This window comes from Bombina bombina, chromosome 6 (assembly GCF_027579735.1).
Source record: "Bombina bombina isolate aBomBom1 chromosome 6, aBomBom1.pri, whole genome shotgun sequence".
NCBI classification, from domain to species: domain Eukaryota; kingdom Metazoa; phylum Chordata; class Amphibia; order Anura; family Bombinatoridae; genus Bombina; species Bombina bombina.
Window position 1 is genome coordinate 288,800,160 of NC_069504.1, and position 13,117 is coordinate 288,813,276.

Below are 13,117 nucleotides of genomic sequence, written 5' to 3' on the forward strand. Positions count from 1 at the left end.
TCCATGAAATTCTCAGTTCCTGGGGAAAATTCATTGAAATCTGAACTGAATATGTGTTATTAAACAAACCAATGATTAAACACAATATTTTAGTTTTTCATAGAGCCAAGACTAGATCTTTTTGTAGATTGTAATACCTTTGAAGTATGGACCGCCCCCTCAAGCATTCATCTGTTTTGTATACTTTGTTTTATGTATACATTTTCTGATCATGTACCTTTGTCATCCAATGCTACAGCATTTTTGTAAAAATCTCCCATAGATTCATAAAACAAATCAGAAATAGTTCAGTGCTACTTGTAGTTATGTATTATAGTATTAATTAAAGGGACAGTAAAGTCAAAATTAAACTTTCATGATACGGATAGAGCATACAATTTTAAATAACTTTCAATTTTACTTCTGTTATCAAATTTTCGTTGCTCTCTTGGTATCTTTTATTGATGCGTAAGACTAGGTAGGCTCATAAGAGCTCAGGAGTGTGCACATGTCATTAGTACGCTATGGTAGCAGTGTTTTGCAACTTTGTATAACAAAGCTACAAATAAGGTTGCAAAACACTGCTGCCATAGAGTACTAGACACTTGCACACTCCTGAGCTATTATTAGCCTACCTAGTTTAACTCTTCAATAAAATATACCAAGACAACAAAACACGTTTGATAACAGAGGTAAATTAGAAAGTTGTTTAAAATTGCATGCTCTATCCGAATCATGGAAGTTTAATTTTGACTTCACTGTCCCTTTAATGCAGATGCCATCATTTTAATAACAGGAAAAACCTTGGGATATTTTTAAACTATTTAGTTATGTATAATGAAACAACTTTGCAATATATTTTAATTATTTATTTTGCCCCCATTTCAAGTAATTAAACTCTGATATTGGGGATTTTCTTATTCTCAGAACTTGAACTGTACCCCACTGACTTAACAAGGCTAACCATGTTACATAAATGTCCCTAATTGGTTTTAATTTACAACTGCTAAACAATGCTTTGTATACTAACTTTATGACAGTGACTAGCCTTGTTGTCTGCAGACTAAAGCCCAGATTGTCTCCTCCAAATAAGCAAATGGTGGGTGGAATTTGGATATTTAAAAGTAACTGCTGTGAAAAGGATGTTAATTTATTTAGATTGGGTTGATCTGTTATTCTATAGGAACACCACAGAAATGGCTTTTAATTACAAAATGTTTACTGTCTCTTTAACATTAGCTAAACTAAAGTACACAAATATTAAAGACAAAAGCGCTTGGTAAAGGGATCCTAAGCGCCGTCTCAATCTATCCCTTCCCAAAAGATAAATAAATGTCAAGCACAACAATACAAGTAGTAGAGATGGAGAACTAAAAAGCACAGATACAGGAGGGTACTCTAAACTATGTACTAATATTTTATAAAATAAATATGATAACATAAATAAAAACTATCTGCATTCAAATAAGGACATCTCCCATAAAAAAAAAAATGGGCCTTATAAGACAGTTGGTAAAATCCAGATGCCGCACATCCACACAAGAGTCTTGTAAATAATGTGTTAAAAAAACATATTAGGCAAACGGTCAAATCCAGATCCTGCACACCCACACTTAAAGGGACATTATTCTTTGTAACCTGTGAGCCATAGAGTGATCTTTCATTCTTGATAGTTGTGTCCCATAGTGAATCCGCAGGGTTGTCAAGTCCTGCTAAATCTGTCTCAATCCTAGTCCATATCATTTCCTGATTGTTTTTACCTAATAATGCTATCTGCGCTAATCTGGCTGCTTGATACTAGTCCTGTATGTTAGGTAGGCAAACACCCCCTAGCTGTTTATGTTGTTTTAGAATATAAGATGCTATTCAGTCAGTTTTTTGTCCTCGAAGAAACCTAATTAGTTCTGTCTGTAGGTCGCTTAAGTCTTTTTGGGGAATTTTGATTAGTAAAGCCCTAAATAAGTACAATAGCCTAGGTAAAATGTTCATCTTGATGGCCGAAAATCGACCATACCAAGAAAATATGTTTTTTCTCCAGTTCCCTAGATCCCTCCTGACCATTTTAAATATTGGTATATAGTTTACTTTGTATAGTTCTTCATATGTACTCATTATCTTTACTCCCAAATAAGTTATGTGGTTTTCGGCCCAAACAAATTTGAAGTTCACATCAATAGGTTTTTGGGTATGTAGTGGTAACATGAGTGGTAATGCTTCGCATTTATCCAAATTGATCTTAAAGCCTGAGATGTTTGAGAAGTCCTCCAACAACTGGTATAGGTTGGGTAAGGATATAAGGGGTTTAGTTAGTGTTAGAAGAACATCATCGGCAAATAATGATGATTTGTATTCCCTATAATTTAGTTGTACTCCAGAGATATCTGGTGAGTGCCTGATACATGAAGCTAATGGCTCAATACATATGGCAAATAATAGTGGTGATAAAGGGCACCCTTGTCTTGTTCCTTTAAAAAAAAAAAAAAAGGTCTAGATTGGTATCCCGCAGCTCTAACAGTGGCCACTGGGGTGGAGTATATATTTTTGATTGCTTGTATAAATTTTTCCCTAAAATCCATCTGCTCGAGAACCTCAAACATGTACCTCCAATCTACTCTATCAAACGCCTTCTCTGCATCAAAGGACAGAAGCAGAGAAGGTGTCCCAGTTCCTACCAGGTAATCTACTAGAGAAGTTATATTGTCTGGAGCGTCACGGTCCTTTATAAACCCTACCTGATCAGGATGGACAAGTGACGGGAGATATTTGTTTACTCTATTGGCCAAGATCTTGGTAAAACATTTAATATTCTGATTAATCAGGGAAATTGGTCTATAATTTTGACAGTGTTTAGGATTCTTACCAGATTTGGGGATGACCACTATCTTGGCCGGCAGAATCTCAGGAGGTATTGGAATTCCTTTCATGATATCATTACAAAATTTAAGGAGATGTGGTATTAGTGTGGTTTTAAAGAGCTTATAATATTCAGCTGGAAATCCATCTGGGCCAGCTGCCTTGCCTAATTTAAGCTCCTTAATGGCTGATGTGATTTCCTCAGCAGTGATATCTGCATTAAGGTTGTCTCTTTCTGATTCTTCTAATTTTGGCAATTGGGCTTTCTGTAAGAATTGATATGTCAGTCTTGTCATTTGTGCCGAGTGGGTGACCTTATTACCGTCATATAATAGTGTGCAAAACTATCAGTTATTTATTGGGGATGTGATATAGTGGTGCCATCTGGTCTTTGAATAAATGGGATTGATCGGTTTTTATCTACTTTAGGGGTACAAGACCCTAAGCCTTCTAAGGATAAATCCATCAAACAACTGGATTTGTGTTTCAAACTTCTGTTAAGAAGATAATTACTGAGATAATTACCAAATAGAATCCATCCTCAGTGTTCAAGAAGGTGTTTTCCCTTACCGGCTTCTAGTATAGAGCTTTGGGAAACTAAGTCTAAGGTGGATGGTGCAATTTCCACTTTATCACGCTGCTATTCCATTAGTGGATAGTACATTACAAGTGGGTTACATATTTAAACCAGCTATCAGTTTTGCTTATGTTACAGCAGATTGTACTCTTTGGTGTGACAATCTTTCTGATCACGTTTCAGGAGATTCTATATGTGAAGAATCTTAAATGCATTTGAAACTTCCTAGTTTAGTAAATGCTTTATCTTTGATGCTATTGTTGACATAATTAGAATTAATGTAAAAAATATGGCCTTATCGGTTTTGTCCAGAAAAACTTGTAGCTCCAGTAATTGTCAGCTGACATCATTTCAAAATCTAGACTTTTATCTATCTTTTTGGGCCTGATCTAGACACCATAAAGTCTTCTGTAACTGGAGGAAAATTAGTTTTTCTTCCTCAAGATGAGAAGTTTAAGGGATAGAAAATACTTACTAGCAGTTTTCATTCCTTTTATTGATTTTATCACCCAATGCCAAGGTGAGGGTGAACAACAGTTTGTCAGACCCCTTCACTATATCCATTGGGACTTGCCAGGGTTGCCCCCTCTCACCTTTGCTTTTTGCCCATATGATAGAAGTTTTGGCCAACACCATTAGGAAGAGTCCTTTAATTAATGACATTGTAATAAACTCCAAAGAGTGTAAACTAGCCATGTATGCAGATGACATGCTGCTGACCCTCACCAATATAAAATCTTCTATCCCAGCAATCTTGACAGAATTTGAAAAATATAGTAACGTGTCCAACTTACTTCTCCACCTTAACAATTTGGAACTTTTACCCCTTTCCCTTCCTAACGAGACAAACAACCTGAGATCTGCTTGCCCCTTTGCCATTAAAATGGATAAATTAAAATACCTAGGGATTTACCTAACACCATCCCAATCAGATTTGTTTACCTCTAACTACATTCAACTAGAAATAGATGTAACACATGACTTCCACATGGAAGAATAAACCCATCTCCTGGCTTGGAAGAATAGGGATACTCAAAATGAATATTTATCTGTTCCAAACGCTACCAATCCCCCTTCCAGATGTGTTCTTACAACGTCTCCAGAGTCTAAATGATAAATAAATGTTTTTAAGACTTTTATAAAAAGTAATCGTATATACATTTGAATAGGGATCAAACCAAGAGTTAACAAACATACCCAATATCACCCTGCGAACAGCAATACTACAACACCTAATAGACTGGAGTCATAACTCTACCCTTAAAGATTGGGTTGTCTTGGACACCACCATACTAAAAAAGGGGAATGTCGGCTCATTGGCCTGGTAACTAGCTAACTTTAGACTGGAATTCATACATTGCTTCCCCTTGGTCACAGAATTTATCAAAGAATAGGATAAACTAACATGCACTAGCACTCCCAAATCTCACCAATGACACCGATCCTAGAGAACCTGGCCATACCTTTCTCACAAGGGAAAACAACACAGTCTGGCAAAAACATGGCACAAAATACACTGTGCTGATGCAGGGCAATTTACTACCCTGTGAGGCAATACTTGAACACCTAACTCACACATCCTCCTCTAGGTTTAAATACCAACAGCTTCAACAATACATTAACTCAAACAAATTGAAACATTTAATCAGAGAAGTCATACCATTTGAGAAGTTATGCCAATTACCGACCCCCCTAGACATACCATATCCCTCATATACAGCTTACTCTTGGTACCCAATGAAAATTCCTTACCCTCTTAAGTCCAGGGTTGGCACAAAGAACTGGGTCAAGAATTATCTAGTCCAGAAACATCTTTTCTAAACAGCTAAAAAAATATCTGTGTTGGCTATGGCCCAATAATCACATTATATATTACTTAACCACTGGTATCTCACCCACTCCCGACTCAAACACATATACCCTCAATCAAACAAAAAATGTTGGCAGGGATGTGGATTACACATCTGGTGGAGGTGCACTAAGATCGAGGGATACTGGTCTGAGGTCCTTCAGACAATAGACAATATCTTAGAAATCTGCATCCCAAATGATTCCCTTATACTATTACTACATAATCTACCTAAAATCAGACATGGTGCTAAAGCCCCACTAATGGTGCTGATGCTGGCCAGCACAAAAAGTTTATTAGTTAGACATTGGAAAATACCATTTCCTCCCACGAAAGCGGAATGTGAGCATCGGGTCACGACATCCCTGCAACTGGAGAGGTATCACTACTACAAAGTAGATGAAATAGAAATACATGAGATGATGCTACAGTTATGGCACAACAGAGGGTCATAGAGTAGACTCAACCCTGTATTCACTCCTACCCCCCCTTTATGAGAAACCCCCCTTCCTTCCCCCATACCCCCCTTTTCCAGTATCCATCAGGTTGTACTGTGCCTGTTACTATATCTGTGACTCAATGTATTTACAGCTATACTTTGTATAACTTCTTGTATAAACAAATAATCTTGCTCTCATGAGGTATGAAAAGACCCAAAAACTGAAGGTTATGGTTATATGTTATTATGTTGATAATTGGAAAGGACTCTGTATCAATTATAAAGGAAATCTCACATTGTCCTTATACCACATGGCTTCCTTGGGCTTTGCAATAAAGACTTTGCAAATATCCGTCCTTTAACCCACAAACTTATTGTTATTAATGTTTATATGTCTGACAATTATTGTATTGCTGTATAATAATTTCAATAAAGTCTTTAAAAACTTGTTTTTTAAATGCCTGGGACAAACATAGGCTATCCTAACAAATAAGTTTACACTGCAAGTAATATGGGTAGACTTGATGGGCCTTCTGGTTCTTATCTACCATCAAATTCTATGGCCTAGATTTAGAGTTCGGCGGTAGCCGTCAAAACCAGCGTTAGAGGCTCCTAACGCTGGTTTTGGCCGCCCGCTGGTATTTGGAGTCAGTGATTAAAGGGTCTAACGCTCACTTTTCAGCCGCGACTTTTCCATACCGCAGATCCCCCTACGCCATTTGCGTAGCCTATCTTTTCAATGGGATCTTTCTAACGCCGGTATTTAGAGTCGTTTCTGCAGTGAGCGTTAGAGCTCTAACGACAAGATTCCAGCCGCCTGAAAATAGCAGGAGTTAAGAGCTTTCTGGCTAACGCCGGTTTATAAAGCTCTTAACTACTGTACCCTAAAGTACACTAACACCCATAAACTACCTATGTACCCCTAAACCGAGGTCCCCCCACATCGCCGCCACTCGATTAAAATTTTTAACCCCTAATCTGCCGACCGCCACCTACGTTATACTTATGTACCCCTAATCTGCTGCCCCTAACACCGCCGACCCCTGTATTATATCTATTAACCCCTAACTTGCCCCCCACAACGTCGCCGCAAGCTACTTAAAATAATTAACCCCTAATCTTCCGACCGCAAATCGCCGCCACCTACGTTATCCCTATGTACCCCTAATCTGCTACCCCTAACATCGCCGACCCCTATGTTATATTTATTAACCCCTAATCTGCCCCCCTCAACGTCGCCGACACCTACCTACACTTATTAACCCCTAATCTGCCGAGCGGACCTGAGCGCTACTATAATAAAGTTATTAACCCCTAATCCGCCTCACTAACCCTATCATAAATAGTATTAACCCCTAATCTGCCCTCCCTAACATCGCCGACACCTACCTTCAATTATTAACCCCTAATCTGCCGACCGGAGCTCACCGCTATTCTAATAAATGTATTAACCCCTAAAGCTAAGTCTAACCCTAACACTAACACCCCCCTAAGTTAAATATAATTTTTATCTAACGAAATAATTTAACTCTTATTAAATAAATGATTCCTATTTAAAGCTAAATACTTACCTGTAAAATACATCCTAATATAGCTACAATATAAATTATAATTATATTATAGCTATTTTAGGATTAATATTTATTTTACAGGCAACTTTGTAATTATTTTAACCAGGTACAATAGCTATTAAATAGTTAAGAACTATTTAATAGTTACCTAGTTAAAATAATAACAAATTTACCTGTAAAATAAATCCTAACCTAAGATATAATTAAACCTAACACTACCCTATCAATAAAATAATTAAATAAACTACCTACAATTACCTACAATTAACCTAACACTACACTATCAATAAATTAATTAAACACAATTGCTACAAATAAATACAATTAAATAAACTATCTAAAGTACAAAAAATAAAAAATAACTAAGTTACAGAAAATAATAAAATATTTACAAACATAAGAAAAATATTACAACAATTTTAAACTAATTACACCTACTCTAAGCCCCCTAATAAAATAACAAAGCCCCCCAAAATAAAAAATTCCCTACCCTATTCTAAAATACAAATATTACAAGCTCTTTTACCTTACCAGCCCTGAACAGGGCCCTTTGCGGGGCATGCCCCAAGAATTTCAGCTCTTTTGCCTGTAAAAAAAAACATACAATACCCCCCCCCCAAATTTACAACCCACCACCCACATACCCCTAATCTAACCCAAACCCCCCTTAAATAAACCTAACACTAATCCCCTGAAGATCTTCCTACCTTGTCTTCACCATACCAGGTTCACCGATCCGTCCTGGCTCCAAGATCTTCATCCAACCCAAGCGGGGGTTGGCGATCCATAATCCGGTGCTCCAAAGTCTTCCTCCTATCCGGCAAGAAGAGGACATCCGGACCGGCAAGCATCTTCTCCAAGCGGCATCTTCTATCTTCTTCCATCCGATGACGACCGGCTCCATCTTGAAGACCTCCAGCGCGGATCCATCCTCTTCTTCCGACGACTAGACGACGAATGACGGTTCCTTTAAGGGACGTCATCCAAGATGGCGTCCCTCGAATTCCGATTGGCTGATAGGATCCTATCAGCCAATCGGAATTAAGGTAGGAATTTTCTGATTGGCTGATGGAATCAGCCAATCAGAATATAGTTCAATCCGATTGGCTGATCCAATCAGCCAATCAGATTGAGCTCGCATTCTATTGGCTGATCGGAACAGCCAATAGAATGCGAGCTCAATCTGATTGGCTGATTGGATCAGCCAATCGGATTGAACTATATTCTGATTGGCTGATTCCATCAGCCAATCAGAAAATTCCTACCTTAATTCCGATTGGCTGATAGAATCCTATCAGCCAATCGGAATTCGAGGGACGCCATCTTGGATGACGTCCCTTAAAGGAACCGTCATTCGTCGTCTAGTCGTCGGAAGAAGAGGATGGATCCGCGCTGGAGGTCTTCAAGATGGAGCCGGTCGTCATCGGATGGAAGAAGATAGAAGATGCCGCTTGGAGAAGATGTTTGCCGGTCCGGATGTCCTCTTCTTGCCGGATAGGAGGAAGACTTTGGAGCACCGGATTATGGATCGCCAACCCCCGCTTGGGTTGGATGAAGATCTTGGAGCCAGGACGGATCGGTGAACCTGGTATGGTGAAGACAAGGTAGGAAGATCTTCAGGGGATTAGTGTTAGGTTTATTTAAGGGGGGTTTGGGTTAGATTAGGGGTATGTGGGTGGTGGGTTGTAATGTTGGGGGGGGGTATTGTATGTTTTTTTTTACAGGCAAAAGAGCTGAAATTCTTGGGGCATGCCCCGCAAAGGGCCCTGTTCAGGGCTGGTAAGGTAAAAGAGCTTGTAATATTTGTATTTTAGAATAGGGTAGGGAATTTTTTATTTTGGGGGGCTTTGTTATTTTATTAGGGGGCTTAGAGTAGGTGTAATTAGTTTAAAATTGTTGTAATATTTTTCTTATGTTTGTAAATATTTTATTATTTTCTGTAACTTAGTTATTTTTTATTTTTTGTACTTTAGATAGTTTATTTAATTGTATTTATTTGTAGCAATTGTGTTTAATTAATTTATTGATAGTGTAGTGTTAGGTTAATTGTAGGTAATTGTAGGTAGTTTATTTAATTATTTTATTGATAGGGTAGTGTTAGGTTTAATTATATCTTAGGTTAGGATTTATTTTACAGGTAAATTTGTTATTATTTTAACTAGGTAACTATTAAATAGTTCTTAACTATTTAATAGCTATTGTACCTGGTTAAAATAATTACAAAGTTGCCTGTAAAATAAATATTAATCCTAAAATAGCTATAATATAATTATAATTTATATTGTAGCTATATTAGGATTTATTTTACAGGTAAGTATTTAGCTTTAAATAGGAATCATTTATTTAATAAGAGTTAATTTATTTCGTTAGATAAAAATTATATTTAACTTAGGGGGGTGTTAGTATTAGGGTTAGACTTAGCTTTAGGGGTTAATACATTTATTAGAATAGCGGTGAGCTCCGGTCGGCAGATTAGGGGTTAATAATTGAAGGTAGGTGTCGGCGATGTTAGGGAGGGCAGATTAGGGGTTAATACTATTTATGATAGGGTTAGTGAGGCGGATTAGGGGTTAATAACTTTATTATAGTAGCGCTCAGGTCCGCTCGGCAGATTAGGGGTTAATAAGTGTAGGCAGGTGTCGGCGACGTTGTGGGGGGCAGATTAGGGGTTAATAAATATAACATAGGGGTCGGCGATGTTAGGGCAGCAGATTAGGGGTACATAGGGATAACGTAGGTGGCGGCGGTTTACGGAGCGGCAGATTAGGGGTTAAAAGTGTAATGCAGGGGTCAGCGATAGCGGGGGCGGCAGATTAGGGGTTAATAAGTGTAAGGTTAGGGGTGTTTAGACTCGGGGTACATGTTAGAGTGTTAGGTGCAGACGTAGGAAGTGTTTCCCCATAGGAAACAATGGGGCTGCGTTAAGAGCTGAACGCTGCTTTTTTGCAGGTGTTAGGTTTTTTTTCAGCTCAAACTGCCCCATTATTTCCTATGGGAGAATCGTGCACGAGCACGTTTTTGATGCCGGCCGCGTCCGTAAGCAACTCTGGTATCGAGAGTTGCATTTGCGGTAAATATGCTCTACGCTCCTTTTTTGGAGCCTAACGCAGCATTTGTTTGAACTCTCGATACCAGAGTTAAATTTATGGTGCGGCCAGAAAAAAACCTGCGGAGCGTTAACAGCCCTTTTACCGCCGAACTCCAAATCTAGGCCTATGTTTCTACAACATATGCAACTACTCTACTTAAAAAAAAATCAACAATTAAAAGAAACTGTCAAAAGTGCAAATATAGCATAACAGTAAATATATGAAGATTCTTTATTAATAATTATTATAACTGGGACCTATTGACAGAAATTTATGAAGGGTTTGTATATATAATTTAACATTTAGAACAACCCAGAGCTCCGTAAACAGTCATGGAAATAAAGATACAGTAACACATCTCTAGGTTGCTATTTAAAGGGACATTATACACTTGTTTTTTCTTTGCATAAATGTTTTGTAGATGATCTATTTATATAGCCCAAAAAGATTTTATGTTTTTTTTTAAATGGATAGTTTTGCTTATTTTCAATACCATTGCTCTGATTTTCAGACTCCGAACCAAGCCCCAAAGTTTTAGGAGAATACCGACGTATACCTATTCCAGCTTGCTTCTGTTTGTGTAAAGGGTCTTTTCATATGGTAAGGAAGGGGAAGGATGGAGTGTCTGCTATTTTCCACTTACAGTGGGTGTTCCAACTATCTTTTAAACAGAGCTAAACTGGAAGCTTCTAAGTAAGTTTTTAAACGGTTTTATACTGGATTTTTATATCATTATCTGTGCATATTCTTTATAGCAGTGTCTATTACATGCAGTTATATGAAAATTGGTGTATACTGTCCCTTTAAGGTGACATATTCTTATGAATCAGGACAAAAGCAGGAGGTGTTGATTTGTTGCCTTTACTTAGTAAAAAGTAGAGACATTCAAGCTCTGATAGGCAGCAGCGAAAAGCAAAAAAAGAAAAAAAAAAATTTAAAATATAGAAAAGTGTTTTAATTCAGGTCACTATTGTCACCTATTTTGAAATCAGCTATTAAATTGTACTAATAAATCAAAGCAATTAACTGAGGTCAATAAAATAAGCACATGGTTTTATTAAATGTAACGGGCTATTCTGGCATGATGTTATTGCAGTTCTGCCAAGTAAATATTGCAGGTCGTAAATTCATATAACTTCTTCATTTGTAAAGTTTAGCGTGTACATGTCCCTGGCAATGCCGACCTCTGACATCTGCTCAGATATCACTCTAGCAATATGTATAGATTTTCACCAAATGAGGTTAAAGACAGCATGAATTTGCTGTATGAGTAGTATGCTTACTTTGTATTACAGTCTGCTACAAAATAAACAATGTGACTGAAACAAAAGTAAACAGAGATACTGTAAAAAAAAAAAAATCTAAATGTTTACATTTTGAAAATATATCAATGTTATCAGACACCAAATATCTGAATAGTAATATAAAAAATATTATGTAACAATGCTTAAAAATTAACTAATGATAACTTCAACATCAGGCTTTTTGTATTTATTTCTAGATTTGTTATGTATGAAAATGTGCAGCAAGTGTATTGATATTTTTGAACTATTATATAGCTGTCATAAATATAAAAGGGAACAATACCAAGAAGAGACCTAAAAGTAGAGTCCTAAAGTAGATCTACTCCATGAGGAAAATCAAATAAGATCAATGAAGCAACCTACAACCCAAATAAAGGGCCAATTCCACTCTTGTTGATCATGTTTATTAAAAAAAAATTGGACTCCAATATGCACTTTTCAACCTTGCAACAATTACAATCGATAACACCATTTTTGTATTGGGAAAATATCAGATTGGATATCAAAATTTCACCCATACAATACATTGACTCTGATGATGACAAGTTATCCACACACATCAAACTCAACAGCCAAAGGGTGATGATAAAGCACAAACCTGGCCTTCTGAACATGAATCATTCTACTATGTTATACATGTGTAATACTCTCTGAAATGGCCACAGGCACCATTTTACATTAATATATCAACATAGGGTCTACATTTTTTAAACCTATATTCATCAAGACTAATACAACCTTGGCCAGGCAACATAGAAGGAGAACTGCTTGAGCAAGAATACCTGGGTTAGAAGTAGTTGATTAGTTTGTTAATGGTACAGAGACCTTTGGGGAAGGCATTTGCTTATTACAAAAAGTTATACAATATCCAGACACATGAGGAAGATGCATTCTACACTCTCTAAAAATGCTGCCTGACTTCCTCGACACCTTGAGTTCTACACGCTACACTCTGGGTGCTATAAAACATATCATATCCTTCACCCACCACTAGGAAGAAGGACCAGAGAGTCTCAGCGCCAATTACTGAGACTTTCTTCCTGCTGCTAATGCCACTCTACACTCTAAAAAGGCTTTAAAGGGACATAAAACTCAAAATTAAACTTTTATGATTAATTTAGGGCATGAAAGATACTTTTCAATGTACTTCTGTTATCAAATGTACTTTGTAATCTTGCCAACAATGTTTAATAATACATAATGTAAAACTTTGCAGAACATTCTCCTAATTTATTTTGCAACTTTACCTATAATTGAATACTGACAAATTTAGGGTTTCCACTTACCCAGAGAGACTAGAGAACATTCTATGGAATATAGAAACCTGACACACCCCATGCTGCACAATTATTGAATGATATGTGCAGGATCTTAATTATATCTGTCTCTAGTTGGCTTGATTCATCCCTTTTGATATTATGTAGGGATGTGTGCAACTGACCTGTTGTACTCTAAA